The 14,659-nt window shown below is 39.8% G+C and overlaps 1 long non-coding RNA gene across 2 annotated transcripts; it reads left to right on the forward strand.

The window, feature by feature from the left end:
• The first annotated feature begins 9,026 nt into the window (after positions 1-9,026).
• LOC145553261 (uncharacterized) lies at positions 9,027-10,648 on the forward strand. 2 transcript variants are annotated; one of them, XR_014089559.1, is made up of 3 exons: positions 9,027-9,274; positions 9,756-9,870; positions 9,963-10,648. It is a non-coding gene; the product is annotated as an uncharacterized LOC145553261 (long non-coding RNA). The 2 variants fall into 2 exon arrangements; XR_014089560.1 differs by having other exon boundaries at positions 9,032-9,274; positions 9,966-10,648.
• The last annotated feature ends 4,011 nt before the right edge of the window (positions 10,649-14,659 follow it).

Consider the following 14,659-nt stretch of genomic DNA (forward strand, 5'->3'; position numbering starts at 1 on the left):
GGGGAGCAGATAGACAATCACTAAAACAGATTTACACAAGTATGATAAGATCCAACATAGACTTTGGTTGTCTAGTTTACGGTTCAGCAGCTAAAACACATCTGGTTAAATTAGACATTATCCAACATCAGGCACTAAGATTATGTACTGCAGCATTTAAAACCACAGCAACAGCAGCATTAGAAATAAAAATGGGAGAAATGCCATTAGATTTAAGAAGAACAAAACTAGAAATAAATTATTGGTTACATTTGCAAGGAAATAACTTTGAACATCCAACTCTGGAAATTTTAAATCCATGTTGGGAAAAAGAAAAGAAAGAAATGAACAGTTTTGGATGGACAATTGAAAATAAAACAGAAAAAATAAAATGAATAGTTTAGAAAATAGTCAAACAACACCAATATCAATTATACCACCCTGGATTCTACCAGAAGCAACAATAAATATGTCAATAATGGAAAAGAAACAAGATAAATGTTACATTGTAGATAGTTATTCAGTACAATTATATTTAAATAATTATTATCAATATGTTCAAATTTATACTGATGCATCAAAAATAATTGGGAAAATAGGAATAGCTTTTGTAGAACCAGAATTCAATATAAAAATATGAAAACTAATTACAGATGGATTATCAGTAAACACAGGGGAAATGCTGGCAATATTATTAGCTTTACAATGGGTAGAAAACATAAAACCATTAAAAACAATAATATGTTCAGATTCAAGCTCTGTATTATTAAGTTTAAAATATAATCATTCAGATAGTAGGACAGACATTTTATTAGAAATATTTAATACATTATTCAGAATACAAAATATGGGTTTGATAGTTATATTTGTGTGGGTTCCAGTGCATATTGGAGTAGATGGAAATGAGAGGGCAGATAAAACGGCAAAGAGGGCAGTTCACAATTCTATTGGCTTTATAGTTAAAACAAGTAAATCTGAAGGAAAGAGTATTGTTAAAGAGAAACTGATGAAAGTTTGGCAAAAAAGGTGGGATGAAGAAAAAACAGGAAGATGGTTTTATAAAATTCAGAAGATTGTAGGAGAAAGAAGAAATGGAATAAGAAATAGAAAGGAGGAAAGAGTGATAACAAGGTTAAGATTTGGACATACAGGACTTTATTATACACTTTTTAAAATTCAAAAACATAAAACTGGCAAATGTGATTACTGTGATAAATATGAAACCATAGAGCACGTTATATTAGAATGCCATAAATGTGAAATAGAGAAGATATATGAAGAGAGAGTTTGCCGCTTTCATCGATCACTTATCATAATCTACCTCTGCTGATGGTCATTTACTATCCATTCTAGTACTCTATTAGTTCAGAATGCTCAAGGGACAATGCAGGTCCCGGATCTATGCCTCTCCCATGCTGTTCTCAATTTTCACTTTCAAGTCAGCAAGTCAGTTCCACCCCAATTCTTACGTCCCTCATGAAGTCTCCAGATCAGTCATGTTGTTAAATTTCTTAGAAATACAAAATTCCCGTTGGCCATCCTCTGGGCTCATATTTATTTCTCAGGCAGCCTCCCGTTGCCCCCAAGGTCCAGTCATAACCCAGTTGTTGATCGTTGGCAGTATCCTCCTCTGGTACTTTCAGACCTCTCTTCCATTCTCACTGCCTTTAGACAATGGGTAAGCATTCATAACAAATCTCTGGTGGTGGAGCACTCCGTCATACTAATATCTATTCTTCATCTAGGAAATCGGCAGAGCCTAACAAGGCCTGGATCAGCTCGCGTGCCACGCCAGCACCACTTCTTTCAGGCTCAAATCAGCCCGCTGATTCGCCTAACAAAGCTCGAACAGCCTGCAGGCCACCGCGGTCATCGCCTCGCTAACAAAGCTTCAAACAGCTTGCAGGCCGGCAGCCCTAGCGCCTAACAAGGCCTGACCAGCCTGCGGGCCACGACCATCTCCGCCCGCCTAACAAAGTTCAATATGAGCTTGCAGGCCGGCCGCCGTTGCACCTAACAAGATTCGATCAGCCTGCAGGTCTCGGCCTCTTTGCCTCGCCTAACAAAGTTTGACATGAGCTTGCAGGCTGGCCGTCGTGCGCCTAACAAGGCTCAAACAAGCCGGCAGGTCACAGCATGGCCTAGGCCAGGCACCCTCTTTTGGGGGGAAGACTGAGCTTCGTTCGAGGCGATCATTCAAGCTCTCTGCGATTCTCAGCACGCTCGTCCAATGAAATTGTCTAACTGCTGTTTCTCTTTCTGTGTGAGTCTCTACAGATTGAAATGAAGCCCTAGGCGGAAATTCAACCTGTAAGACTATTCCGGGTTCACTTATCACCACGCTTTCACCCCAGCCAATCAGGACGCACCACCTCTCTACCTCGATCCAATCACCTGGCAAGAGCTCCTTCAAAAGGCAAAGCAACCACAGATCCACCCGCTTTCAGCTGTGCTTCAACCCACCTCCTCCCCATTTCCACCACCAACCTCCCAGATGCCTCCAGGTCCTCTCAAGACTCCTCTCTCCAAGCTCCGCTCCGCCACCAGTGACTGGGCCTGGGGGAAGACTGAGCTTTGTTCGAGGCGATCATTCAAGCTCGCTGCGATTCCACAACCCTTGTCCCAGCTAGCAAGCAAATGTTCGCATGACATCAGTGAACGTAGTCTGAAAGTCAAACGTCAAATGTTCGGACCTGACATCCAGCAAACGTCTGAACATTCACTCTGAGCATTCGTTCCCAATTAATTTTCTTTTTTTTTTCTGTCATTTTATTTGATTTAGTTTTTATATCTTTAAAACTTTTATGGCTGTTACTATTGTTTTTTTTTATCAATTTTTTTTTCTTCTTATACAAAGTGCATACTTCTGAATGTTGTTTGAATGTTCTTGAACATCTTCCGGATGTTTTTATAAATGCTGCTTTTAAAAAACTTAAAAAAAAAAAAAAAAAAAAACGTAGGCATTACAAAAAGCTTCTCTTTATTTCTCCCTATGAAACTTATACATTTTTAAGATTCTTTTTTTTTGTTACTCTTGCTGTTATTCTAATGCAAACGTCTCTTCAATGTCTTAATAAAAATAAATTAAATGTTCAAACTTGACATTGGCCGAATTTCAATATATTTAAAACCTTTATGGTGTGATATTTGCAGGAGTGCCTGAATGTAAAAATGTATTGTTTTCCAGAAAGCACAATTAAATAATCCTCTCTGGGTTCTTTACAGAAAAAATCCAGGACATAACACTGTATTTTCCGGACTATAAGCCGCACCGGACTATAAGCCACAGATATCTCTGCCACTAGATTTTCCACAACGATGCAGCAGCACGCAGCAGAGGGGGGCGGATACCCAAAATTTGAGTCATAACAGGTCAATTGAATATCACATTTATTATGGTTGAAAAAGAAAAAGTTGCCAAGTTTAGACTTAACTGAACTGATTATGAGGGCGTATGAGTTTGAAGAGAAAAATCTCCTTACTGTCTGCTACTAGCATGTGCTAAATGAAAATGGGCGTCCATTATTGTTGCACTACTGCCATCTATTTGATCCTAATATCTATACCTCAAATTCTCATAATGATCCCAGTATTATTAAAAAAAAACTAAAAATCTTCTTTTTCCCCTCAGTGCTATTTAACTGATCATCAACATTCTCAAATTTCAATTCCCTATTAAAACCTAATTCCGTTTTCTTCTAATTCCAATTTTGACTTCCAATGATTTACTTCCTGCTAAAGAGCCCCCTGGTGGTTGAAGAAAAATCCACATATAAGTCTCACCAGGCAATAAGCCGCATGGTTCAAAGCTTAGGAAAAAAGTAGCGGCTTATAGTCCGGAAAATACGGTATATGAAAAAAAATCTAAATGCTCTCTGGTATTGTTCAGGGAGCTGGACCAAATGTGGAGGCGGCGCAGCAGGTGATGAGATTACTGATGGTGAGTGTCAATAAATGATAAAATAAATCTAGCAACAGGAAAGAAACTAAAGTGGACATAGCAATAAACCAAGAGAAGATAATACTAATCAAAGGAAACTAAATGGAAATGAATGAAGAACAAAATGCAAGAATAAACTAAGAAACTAAAGTAAATACAGAGGAACACAGTTTGGCATCCAGCGTCATTTTGAAACAGTTCCTGTATCGGTCACGTGACTTGCTGAAACCAATACGTGCACCGACACAGGTGTTGGTCTATGGTAGCGGTTCTCAACGTGGGCGGTACCGCCCCCCAGGGGGCGTTCAGAGGACAGCAAGGGGCGCTGGCGAAAATTTGTACAAAAGGGGGGCGCTGGGATGCCTTTGGGGGGCGTTTAGTTGAAGGTAAACTTTACACCTTAAATGCACAACAATACCAGTTTATACTTTGAGCAACTTGGTAAAACTGTATTGTGTAACATTAAACCATGCTTGGCTGCAACTGTATCGATGGCAGCTCTTCTTCTATTCAGTGTTTGTAGCTTTTTGCCGCAGCTCCGCTCCTGCTCTTCGCTTTACCGCATCAGTTCAGCGTTTCACTGGCTGATGACGTCGCTGTGATTCACTTTGTCTGGTATTTTTGTACATATGTTTTGGCAGTTCTGTAATCATGTTAAGCAGCAACTTATATTAAAAAGTGTTTTATTTCCGTTTGAAAGCTCCACGTGTAACCTCGGTAATCGTGATCGATCAGTTCGAATCAGTTCTGCGTTGTGTTTAATAAGGGCCAGGAGACAGGATGAGATGAAACGTCGTTTATCTCTGTGTGAAACAGAATATGGACTGATCAGGAATCAGGTTCATCACAGCGGGTTCAGCACCTTACGAGGAACAGCATTTCATGTTAGCAACAAACTAACATAACATTTTACTGGAGCGTTAGACTCAGTGAACCTACCTCGCGCCCATCTCTCATGAACTGGCAACGAGATGTCTATGTTCACTATATTTAATCCTGCCAACCACCAAGAGGGGGTGCTGTTTCACCCATTACATATGAACCCAAACTTGGAAGTAATGACAAGTGGAATTCAATACAATATTAACTATGTTACACACGCTTCCATGGAAGGACAACAGAAAATCGCTTTCATAAACATGTAATTACTAAAATCACGATACCCTCACTGTGTATCCCTCTGAAAAATGAACCTATTTTAAATAAAGAAATCCCTCCCTGGGTGATACCTCGATAGAGATTGTTCATTTTATAGCATTAACACTGGTGCTGTAAGTGGTCCGGCATGAAACGGGTGTGATAGAACAACGGTACCACAACACTTTTAAATTTCAATAATCAAATTGCCGAAATTGTTTCCGTTGTTTTAAAAGGTTTATGTCAGTCTGCCTTTTCCCCATTGATACGCTTCCCGACCGCCCTGCACCTTAGGGGGTTACAAAAAAAAGAAGAAAAGACGCGCACATTGCGCAAAACTCTGAAATAGGAGAAGCGGGACATAAAACAGAGCGACGAACTATATGTGAATTATGGCATAAAAACAGAGAATCCAACGCTGAACAGTGAAAAAATCAACACATGATGTGAAACACATCAGGAGGCGCAGCAGGTGATGAGTGAAGATTATTCGTCTTATATTATTTGTTTTATAATGGATAAACGATAAAATAAATGTAGCATCAGGAAAGAAACTAAAGTGGACATAGCAATAAACCCAGAGAAGATAATACTAATCAAAGGAAACTAAATGGAAATGAATGAAGAACAAAATGCAAGAATAAACTAAGAAACTAAAGTAAATACAGAGGAATAAACTGGTATGGCAAGACCTTTCGAGCAATAATTAATACAGAGGACTGTATGGCAAGAATAAACAGACACTATTTCCAGATAAAAGGTAAAATAATAATGTTGAAGTGCCATGGGTTTGTTGAGACCACATCTAGTACTGAGAATAAATATATCTTACAGACCATAACAGTAAAGAACTTGTCACTTATTTATGTTTTTAATTAGATTTGATATATTTATTTCTTCAATATTATTTTTCATGTCAGTGTTAATGTCATGAGGCTGATGACTCCATCACACTTTCAATTTGACTCATTGGGTAAAGGCTAGGGGGGCGCTGGCCCAAAAGAGGTTGAGAAACACTGGTCTAGTTGAACAATTTCACACAGATTTTGAGTTAATGGGGCACACGATTTGGAAGCTGTTGAAGAAAACATTTAATATTAAAATTATTTAAAATATTGAATATGACTTAAAATTTTAATATAGGATAGTGTGCCTCATGTAATAGCATGAATTACCACTTTTTTGTATCAGTTGGTCACAAGACAAGGCATTTATTTACAGGAGTGTTTGATTCGGAAATTGATGGTCCCTATGCCCCTTTTCCACCGGCCAACCCGGCTCGGCTCTGTTTCGGAGTGACCGCGTTTCCATCGGCCCTTCTCAGCTCTGTAGCAGGGTACCGCCTCCTGGTGGCGGGGGGTGTAGTGCCCCGCCTCCAGGCTCTGTGCTGTGCTTTGTTACATGCGACCTAACGCGAGTTGTTGTTTTTCTGATACAAAAGAAGAAGAGAGAGCTGAGCTACTTTTTTACAGCCTGATTGCATTTTTCTGAGACTTCGAGGCTTTCCATTCTCTCCACTGGTGACAAAAGTGACTCAAAAGTGACTCATTCCTCACGGCTCAGTCATGCCGGCATCTTTTAGTTCACGGCTTGTTTACATCTTCCATCACTTCCGTGTTGCAGCAAGTTTCAAACATTGCGCCTCTCTTCGCCTCGCTCTTCTGACCACGTCCTCGGCCAATCAGTGAACAGCACCGAAGCTTGCGTCACCTACCAAACCCGGGCTGGCCCTGCTGACCCTGCTCTGAAGCAGGACCCAAAAAAGCAGCGCCAGCCCCGTTGAAAAGGCCGGTGGAAACACAAGGAAAGCGAGCTGAGCCGAGCTGGGCGGGCCGGTGGAAAAGGGGCATATGTGAACCTCCGAGCAGTTGAGGAGGGACTGGTAAAGAACAGCTGGCCAAAATTAGCGTTCATAAATCATATTAACCTTGAGCTAAACGCCCCTTACTCCGTGGAGCGCAAATATCCAATATCCAACTCGAAAACAACTTCACTGCGGTTGGTAACGCAAAGAAAACACCGATGTTCTGACTAGTTTGTTTTGGTCTATGGACACCAAAGATGGCGCCGAGCGACTGCACAAGACGTAAACGTCACACGCTGTGACGTAGGTTCCAAAGTTCTAATGCCAAATTTGCAAAGCTTACTGACATTTTCCAACACAGCCATGAGAAGAGGCAGCTAGTAATGGGAGTTACACCATTTAATTTTTCTTTGGGATCAGTTCAATATTTTTGAATTTAATTATTTTTTTTATCCTTAGGTGGAATCTAACAGCAGAATCTAGAGGACCAGTAAACACTGAAGTGAGCTAGTTTCTGTAAACTAGGTCATGGTTTCTTGTGGATGAACAAAAAATCTAAATGTTCAGTCTGATCTATAATAATATGTTGTTGATCCTGTGGTTTATCCTGAGCTGCTGTAAACACTGCCTGTCTTTTCCTTCTCTCTGGATCGTCAACTACAAAATAATATGCAGCTGCACTGCAACAACTGAAATCTTAGTAAGATTAAATATCTTAAATTAAGGAGATTTTTCTTGTTTTCTTTCTGACAAGATAATTTTTCTCACCAAGAGGGATTTATGTTAGAATATTTTTCTTATTTTAAGTGTTTTTGTACTTAATTATCTCAGTAAGATATAAAAGCTTAATATTAAGAAAATATTACTTATTATGAGTAAATATGTGCTAGAATCTAGAATATCAATATTTACCAATCAAACTTCAAGTCTAGAACTTATTTTATATAAGTAAAAATTTCTTATTTCAAGCACATAAAGCGAAATCACATACTTAATGAAATGTCTTCAGATAATTAAAACAGACTATGTCCAAATGGAATCCTTTGTGTTATTGTCAATGAAAAATAAACCCCCCCATGAACTTATACTCTTGTATAAGTTGGCAGAGTGTACTGGAAATTATAATTTAATATTTAAACGGTTGACATTTAACACAACAATTTCAGAGACAATATCAGTTTATATATCAAGATAATTCTTGGCATGCTTCCATCTGGACCTTCTTAATCTGATCTTCTTGATGCAAGATGTGGGACCTCTTACTGACATGTCATTAAATTTCTATTGATGTGTGATTTGAAATGGCTGGTATTCTACACAATGAGATTAGAATCAACAATATTGATTAGCTCAATGTCATGATAAATATTTTAACTTTTGGTTTATATTTCAAATCCTTACTTTATAAGTTATTAATATTAGTTTGAACAATATTTTATTGTTCAAACTAACAATAACAAGTAGTCCTTGTTTGATTTAATTATGACATCATACAATCCAAATGGGAAAGCGCCCAAAATGACAGTGAGATAGTATTAATGTTCGATCCAACAGATTTTCTTTCCGATCCGATACCGAGTAAAATTTAAGCTGGTATTGGCAATACAGATCCCATACTTTGTGCAAAGACAGTCAATTTGTTTCTTAATTAAATAAAAAATAAATGTAATCCATATCTTGGCTTCATAAAAAGAACACAATGTACTCTGATGCACTCATTTTAAACTCAGAAGTACATTGAAACAACAATCTCGTTTACTATAAGCTTTTTTAATTCAGCTGAAATATACAAAATATGTGAAAATCGAGTTGCAAACTAAAAAAAAGAAAATGAGTAAAGTAATAACCCTACTAAATACATCCTTGTTTAATTATTAAAACTACTATAAAATGACAGCTGAAATAGCTCCATGTCACTTTTTTTATAATCTGTCAACATGTCCATTTCTGAGTGAGTGAGAGTCGGCAGCACGCTGCGCTTGGGCATTACGTCCTTACACATTACATACTTACCAAGCGGAAGAAAAAGTAGTTCCCATTAACAACGTTTCATTTAGGCAAGATCTCAATAATTTAGTTACTTTCTAACGTACTCTAGTTAATCTACATTATCTCAAATTACTAAAGTGTTGAAAGTATTGATCCTTGGATCTGCCAATAGATTTTAAAGAATTAATTTCTGGTATCGGAAGAATCGATATTTCAGTATCAATCCGCACATCACTAACGGCAACGCCAGAGATCATTTAACTGCGCTCATTAACGGTTAATTCAGTTGTAACAGCCTAACTAAGCTTTTATCTACTGTACTTTTATAAGATTTTCTTTTGGCAAATTCTCTAATCTCGGTTGGACATGAATGACGATGGAGGACTTTTTTACGTGTATAGACCCTACAGCTGCTGTACTGAGAGGTAAGTTTAAAGTTGTCTGTCTTTCTAAGATAAGCTAACTGAAGCTAGTTAGCATGTCGTGAAATGCCAATTTTCATCCGCGGTTAAAGAGCCGCTCTTGTGAATATGAGCTTTGAACAGTTATTAACCACAATAACTGTGGCTTAAAAATAATATCGACACGAGTTCTTGGTAGCTTCCGTTTTTTAACACAGCTAAGGTGGCTTCTCATTCGTAGCTTCTGATTCGGGAAATGGCTAAAGGGCAATTCCGCCTAGTATTTCACTAACTGAGGGTGTTTGATGTGCTGTAATTTAAAAACTTAAATGCTATGAGTCTAAAAGCCTAGGTTAGATATTCCACACTGTTACCAGGATATTTTAAACACTATTTTTGATTGGTGAATTTAAGTAGTCCTTGTTTGATTAAATTAAAATAACTTTCTTGCCATCTTGAATTCATGAGCACATAAACTAAAATAAGACTTGTTTTATTTTTCAAGTAAACCAAACTGTTGCCATGGTGAAGGTTATGCCAGACACATCGTCAATCACGTATTGCACCATCTACAAGAAACTTTGGGAATTGCAAGTGACGACGTCCTTCACATTCTTGAGGTAATAAATTTATGATACCGATTCATCATTACACTGATTAGTCCCTAAAACGTGTTTTTTTGTGATTGTTTTTCTGTCTGTGCTCCAATTAGCAGATGACCCAACAATTTCAAACAAGACCACTTTTCAGCTCTGTGGTGATCGTGAAACCAACTTTCTACTGGTCATTGGAACCATGCCTGCCCTGATCTTCTGAAAGGAGGACATCATAGCTACTACACTTTCAGCATCCGTGTGTGGGGCCACCGTGTGTTCAAATTAATGACCCAACAACAATAATAATCTCAGTGATTATTGTTTCAACAAGATGCTGCGCAATTCTGTGCATTTCGGTTCCATTACCAAAATAACTAGCAGAGCAGGAGTTTAAAATTAACTAAATAACCACCGCTGTGTTCAGGGGAGCACTTATTAATGATAATAAAAATAAATATCAAGTCTGGTTAAAGGCTCTCAGGCGTCCTCACTTTGATACAATGTTTAACGGTTGGTTCTTTCCGAAATTCCCCGCCGCCTTCGCTGATAATTATAGGAACAATTACTGAATAAACATTAGCACTGCGCTTAAACCAGAATCTTTCCGTCTCTTAATGCTATGTCCAAATATTCAACTCAGAAAAAACTTCTCTTGATTGTTGTCTTTTTCCTCGCAAAGTGAGGTGAGACCGTTAGTGGCTAACGAATCTCAACCGCTAACGGCTCTATGATCCCGGATTTCTGAGTTGATGGTCGATCTGTTTTCTTTTTTTCTACTACTTAGTGATGTTGAATATTTATCCAGCAGCGGCAGTCAGACGATCTCTGATGAATTTTCTCTATCGATGAACAGAAGAATCGCTGCAAACACTGTAATATTCAGCTCACACAGCAGATCCGTCTTTCCTCTTCTCTTCTAGTTTTGTCTTTTTCCTTTCCGCTCCAAACTGCTTTTTCGTCAGAGCTGACTGAAAACTCCCACTATGGCCACAAGAATTTGTGGCCACAAGAATTTCTATCTTTGTGCTGATCGGCGAATTGCACACGTAAGTCCTTTTTTCTAGCCCGAGGAAGTCTGCTCTTTAGAAATTTTGGATACATCGTTCCCTTCTACCGGGGTCTCTCCTAGTGTAGACCCCGGTGTAGACCCCGGTGCTATCTGGCTAAGTTCTCTGCCATTCTAAAAATCCCATCTTGTTGTCCGTCAAGATGACGGACAACAAGACGGACAACAAGACGGACAAAACGTTTCTGGCGGATCAAACAGACAAAACGTTTCTGGCGGATCAGCAAATTGAACGCGGTGGATTTTCTTTTTTCCTTTCCCTTCCTTCAAAATACCAGTTAATTTTTTAGAGCAGACGCCCTCAGCCGAGGACGTCTGCCCTTTATTGTCAGAGCAGACGCCCTCAGCCGAGGACGTCTGCCCTTTATTGTCAGAACAGACGTCCTCAGCCGAGGACGTCTGCCCTTTATTGTCAGAGCAGACGCCCTCAGCCGAGGACGTCTGCCCTTTATTGTCAGAGCAGACGCCCTCAGCCGAGGACGTCTGCCCTTTATTGTCAGAACAGACGTCCTCAGCCGAGGACGTCTGTTCTGCCCCAGCCGGGGCAGCTTGCTTGACAGTTGGGGAAGGCTTGAAAAGGTACTCATCAAATTCGTCATACTCATTCTCGTCCTTGTAACTGCTTATGTCGAAAGTGATCCCAGGCAGTACCTTGTTAAAAAGTTTTCTCACTCCTGTCGTGATCAAATAGCCAGCTCCGAACGTCAGGGGAAAAAACATTGTGGTAAATCCGATGTGTTGCATTATGAAAATGTCAAACACGGTGCTATTGCTAAAAGAGATACTTGGATATAACCTCCTGTTTTGAGACCCAAGCATTCATAACCTCAGATGTTCTTTGATCTATGTCATTGATGAGGTCATAGCTACAATGAGCTCACTGTAGTTCTGGGGGAATATCTTGCTTCTGATCATTGCTATGGAAACAGTCAAATCAGTTCTGCATGTCTCAAACTATTAACCCTTTGCAACTCCATCACTTAATCATTCGAGGCGCCATAACGGACTTCAGAAGGGTATATTTCAGGAGGCTAGGGATTAAAACCACGGATTTTAATGGCTGAATATTAAGTTTAGATTGACAATGTTATGTTAAAATCATTAATTTAAGTAGGGGTTTTCATCATTCTATCGTGTTTAAAATTTAGAATTATACTTGACTAAAAATATCTTCAAAAAAATTTAAATGTAACTGACAAACATTTGCTGCTGCTGCTGTTGTAAATTGACAAGAAATTTTGCCTGCTTGGAAAAGAGCTACAAATAAATAATTTTAGTTTAATAATTTTACATGTTAGCATAAAAATAGAATAAAGGATGATCCCAAAGAAATGACGCTGCCGCTCCATACTTGATGGGTTGTAAACAACCCACTCGAACACATTTGTTCTGTACGGTGCGGAAACGTAAACAATAGACAGAACGTAATGTCTTCCAGCTTTTTTTGTGTAACTGAGCTCGACACCAACAGCAGCACAGCCTCAGCAGCCCATATTGCTGATAGCCGGGAAGGAGATAAATGAGTCAATTTCTATGGTTTCCTGTAAACTGGTTATGAGTCTTGGTTTTTTACTTTTTTTGTATTTTAACTATTAAACCAACTGAGTAAAGCTGTGACAAAATATATATTTTAATCCTATGCAACAATAAAAATAAACTAGATTTAGGTATATCACTGCAAAAAGTCCCCTTTCAAAAACAAGAAAAAAAAGTACAAAAATAGGGTATAATTTTCTTAAAATAAGAAAAATTATCTGCCTACAGAACAAGAAAATTTATCTTGTCAAGATTTTCCAAAACAACAACAAAAATCTAACCAAGATAAACCTACAATATCTTAAAATTAGTGTATTTGTACTTAAAACAAGCCAATTTTACTAATACAAATAGAATATATGAGATTTATTTTCTTAATACATAGAACATTTTTCTTAAAATAAGAAAATTTTACGCTATTTCAAGAAATTCAGTGTCAAGTAACATTTTCTTTACTTGAGATAATTTTTCTTAAAATAAGATAATATATCTTACTCGTATAAGTAAAATTGGCTTGTTTTAAGTACAAATACACTAATTTTAAGATATTGTAGGTTTATCTTGGTTAGATATTTTTTCTTGTTTTAGAAAATCTTGACAAGATAAATTTTCTTGTTCTGTTGGCAGATAATTTTTCTTATTTTAAGAAAATTATACCCTATTTTTGTACTTTTTTTCCTTGTTTTTGAAAGGGGACTTTTTGCAGTGTGGACATATTAATAGCACAGCATCCATTGGTATCACAGCACAAAGTACTAAGTGACGTTCTGTTTAATGCCAGTGTTAGTTAAATTGCCAGTTAGATCTAATGTTTATCTCATTATTTCAAGGTCCTTCAAAGAGTTGTTGATGCTGATGGCTGTGAGCAGGAAGGACCTCCTGTAGCAGTCTGTGTTACAGCCTCTGACTGAAGGCATTGTTTTTCTATGACAGTATCATGAAAAGGACGCTCAGGATTGGTCATACTCTTTCTTAATGGACAATATTGTGTTTTATGCTTTTAATAATAACTGTTTGAATGTTTTCTTCATTAAAGTAATGATTGTTTTTTCATCTATCCATCCATTTTCTTCCGCTTATCCAGGGTCGGGTCGCGGGGGCAGCAGCTTCAGAAGGGAGGCCCAGACTTTCCTCTCCGCAGTCACTTCTTCCAGCTCCTCCGGGGGAATCCCAAGGCGTTCCCAGGCCAGACGAGAGATGTAATCCCTCCAGCGTGTCCTGGGTGTTTCCCGAGGCCTCCTCCCAGTGGGACGTGCCCGGAACACCTCACCAGGGAGGCGTCCAGGAGGCATCCTTACCAGATGCTCGAGCCACCTCAACTGGCTCCTCTCGACGTGGAGGAGCAGCGGCTCTACTCTGAGTCCCTCCTGGATGACCGAGCTTCTCACCCTATCTCTAAGGGAGAGCCCAGCCACCCTGCGGAGGAAAACCCATTTCGGCCGCTGTTCACGAACTGCGGCCTAGGGCGTCCTGGTGCCAAGTGCACATATGGACGCCCTTATCCCTGAACATGGTGTTCGTGATGGACAATCCGTGACGAGCACAGAAGTCCAACAACAGAACACCACTCAAGTTCAGATTGGTGGGGCCGTTCCTCCCAACCATGCCTCTCCAGGTCTCACTGTCATTGCCCACGTGAGCGTTGAAGTCCCCCAGTAGAACAAGGGAGTTCCCAGGAGGGGCACTCTCCAGTACCCCCTGTAAGGACTCCAAGAAGGGTGGGTAATCTGAACTGCTGTTTGGCCCGTAAGCACAAACAACAGTCAGAACCCGTGCCCCCACCCGTAGGCGGAGGGAGGCTACCCTCTCGTTCACAGGGGTGAACCCCAACGTACAGGCGCCCAAATGGGGGGCAACAAGTATGCCCACTCCAGCCCGGCGCCTCTCACCGTGGGCAACTCCAGAGTGGAAGTATGTCCAGCCCCTCTCAAGGAGACTGGTTCCAGAACCAGAGCCATGTGTCGAGGTGAGGCCGACTATTTCTAGCCGGAACCTCTCATCCTCGCACACTAGCTCCGGTTCTTTTCCCACCAGAGAGGTGATGTTCCACGTCCCAAGAGCCAGCTTCTGCAGCCGAGGATCAGACCGCCAGGGTCCCCTCCCTTGGCTGCCGCCCATAGAACAATGCACCCGACCCCTTTGGCCCCTCGGACAGGTGGTGAGCCCATCGGAAGGGGGACCCACGTCTCCTCTTCGGGCTGAGCCCGGCCG

This window comes from Poecilia reticulata, chromosome 10 (assembly GCF_904066995.2).
Source record: "Poecilia reticulata chromosome 10, P_reticulata-male-v2, whole genome shotgun sequence".
In the NCBI taxonomy this organism is placed as follows: domain Eukaryota; kingdom Metazoa; phylum Chordata; class Actinopteri; order Cyprinodontiformes; family Poeciliidae; genus Poecilia; species Poecilia reticulata.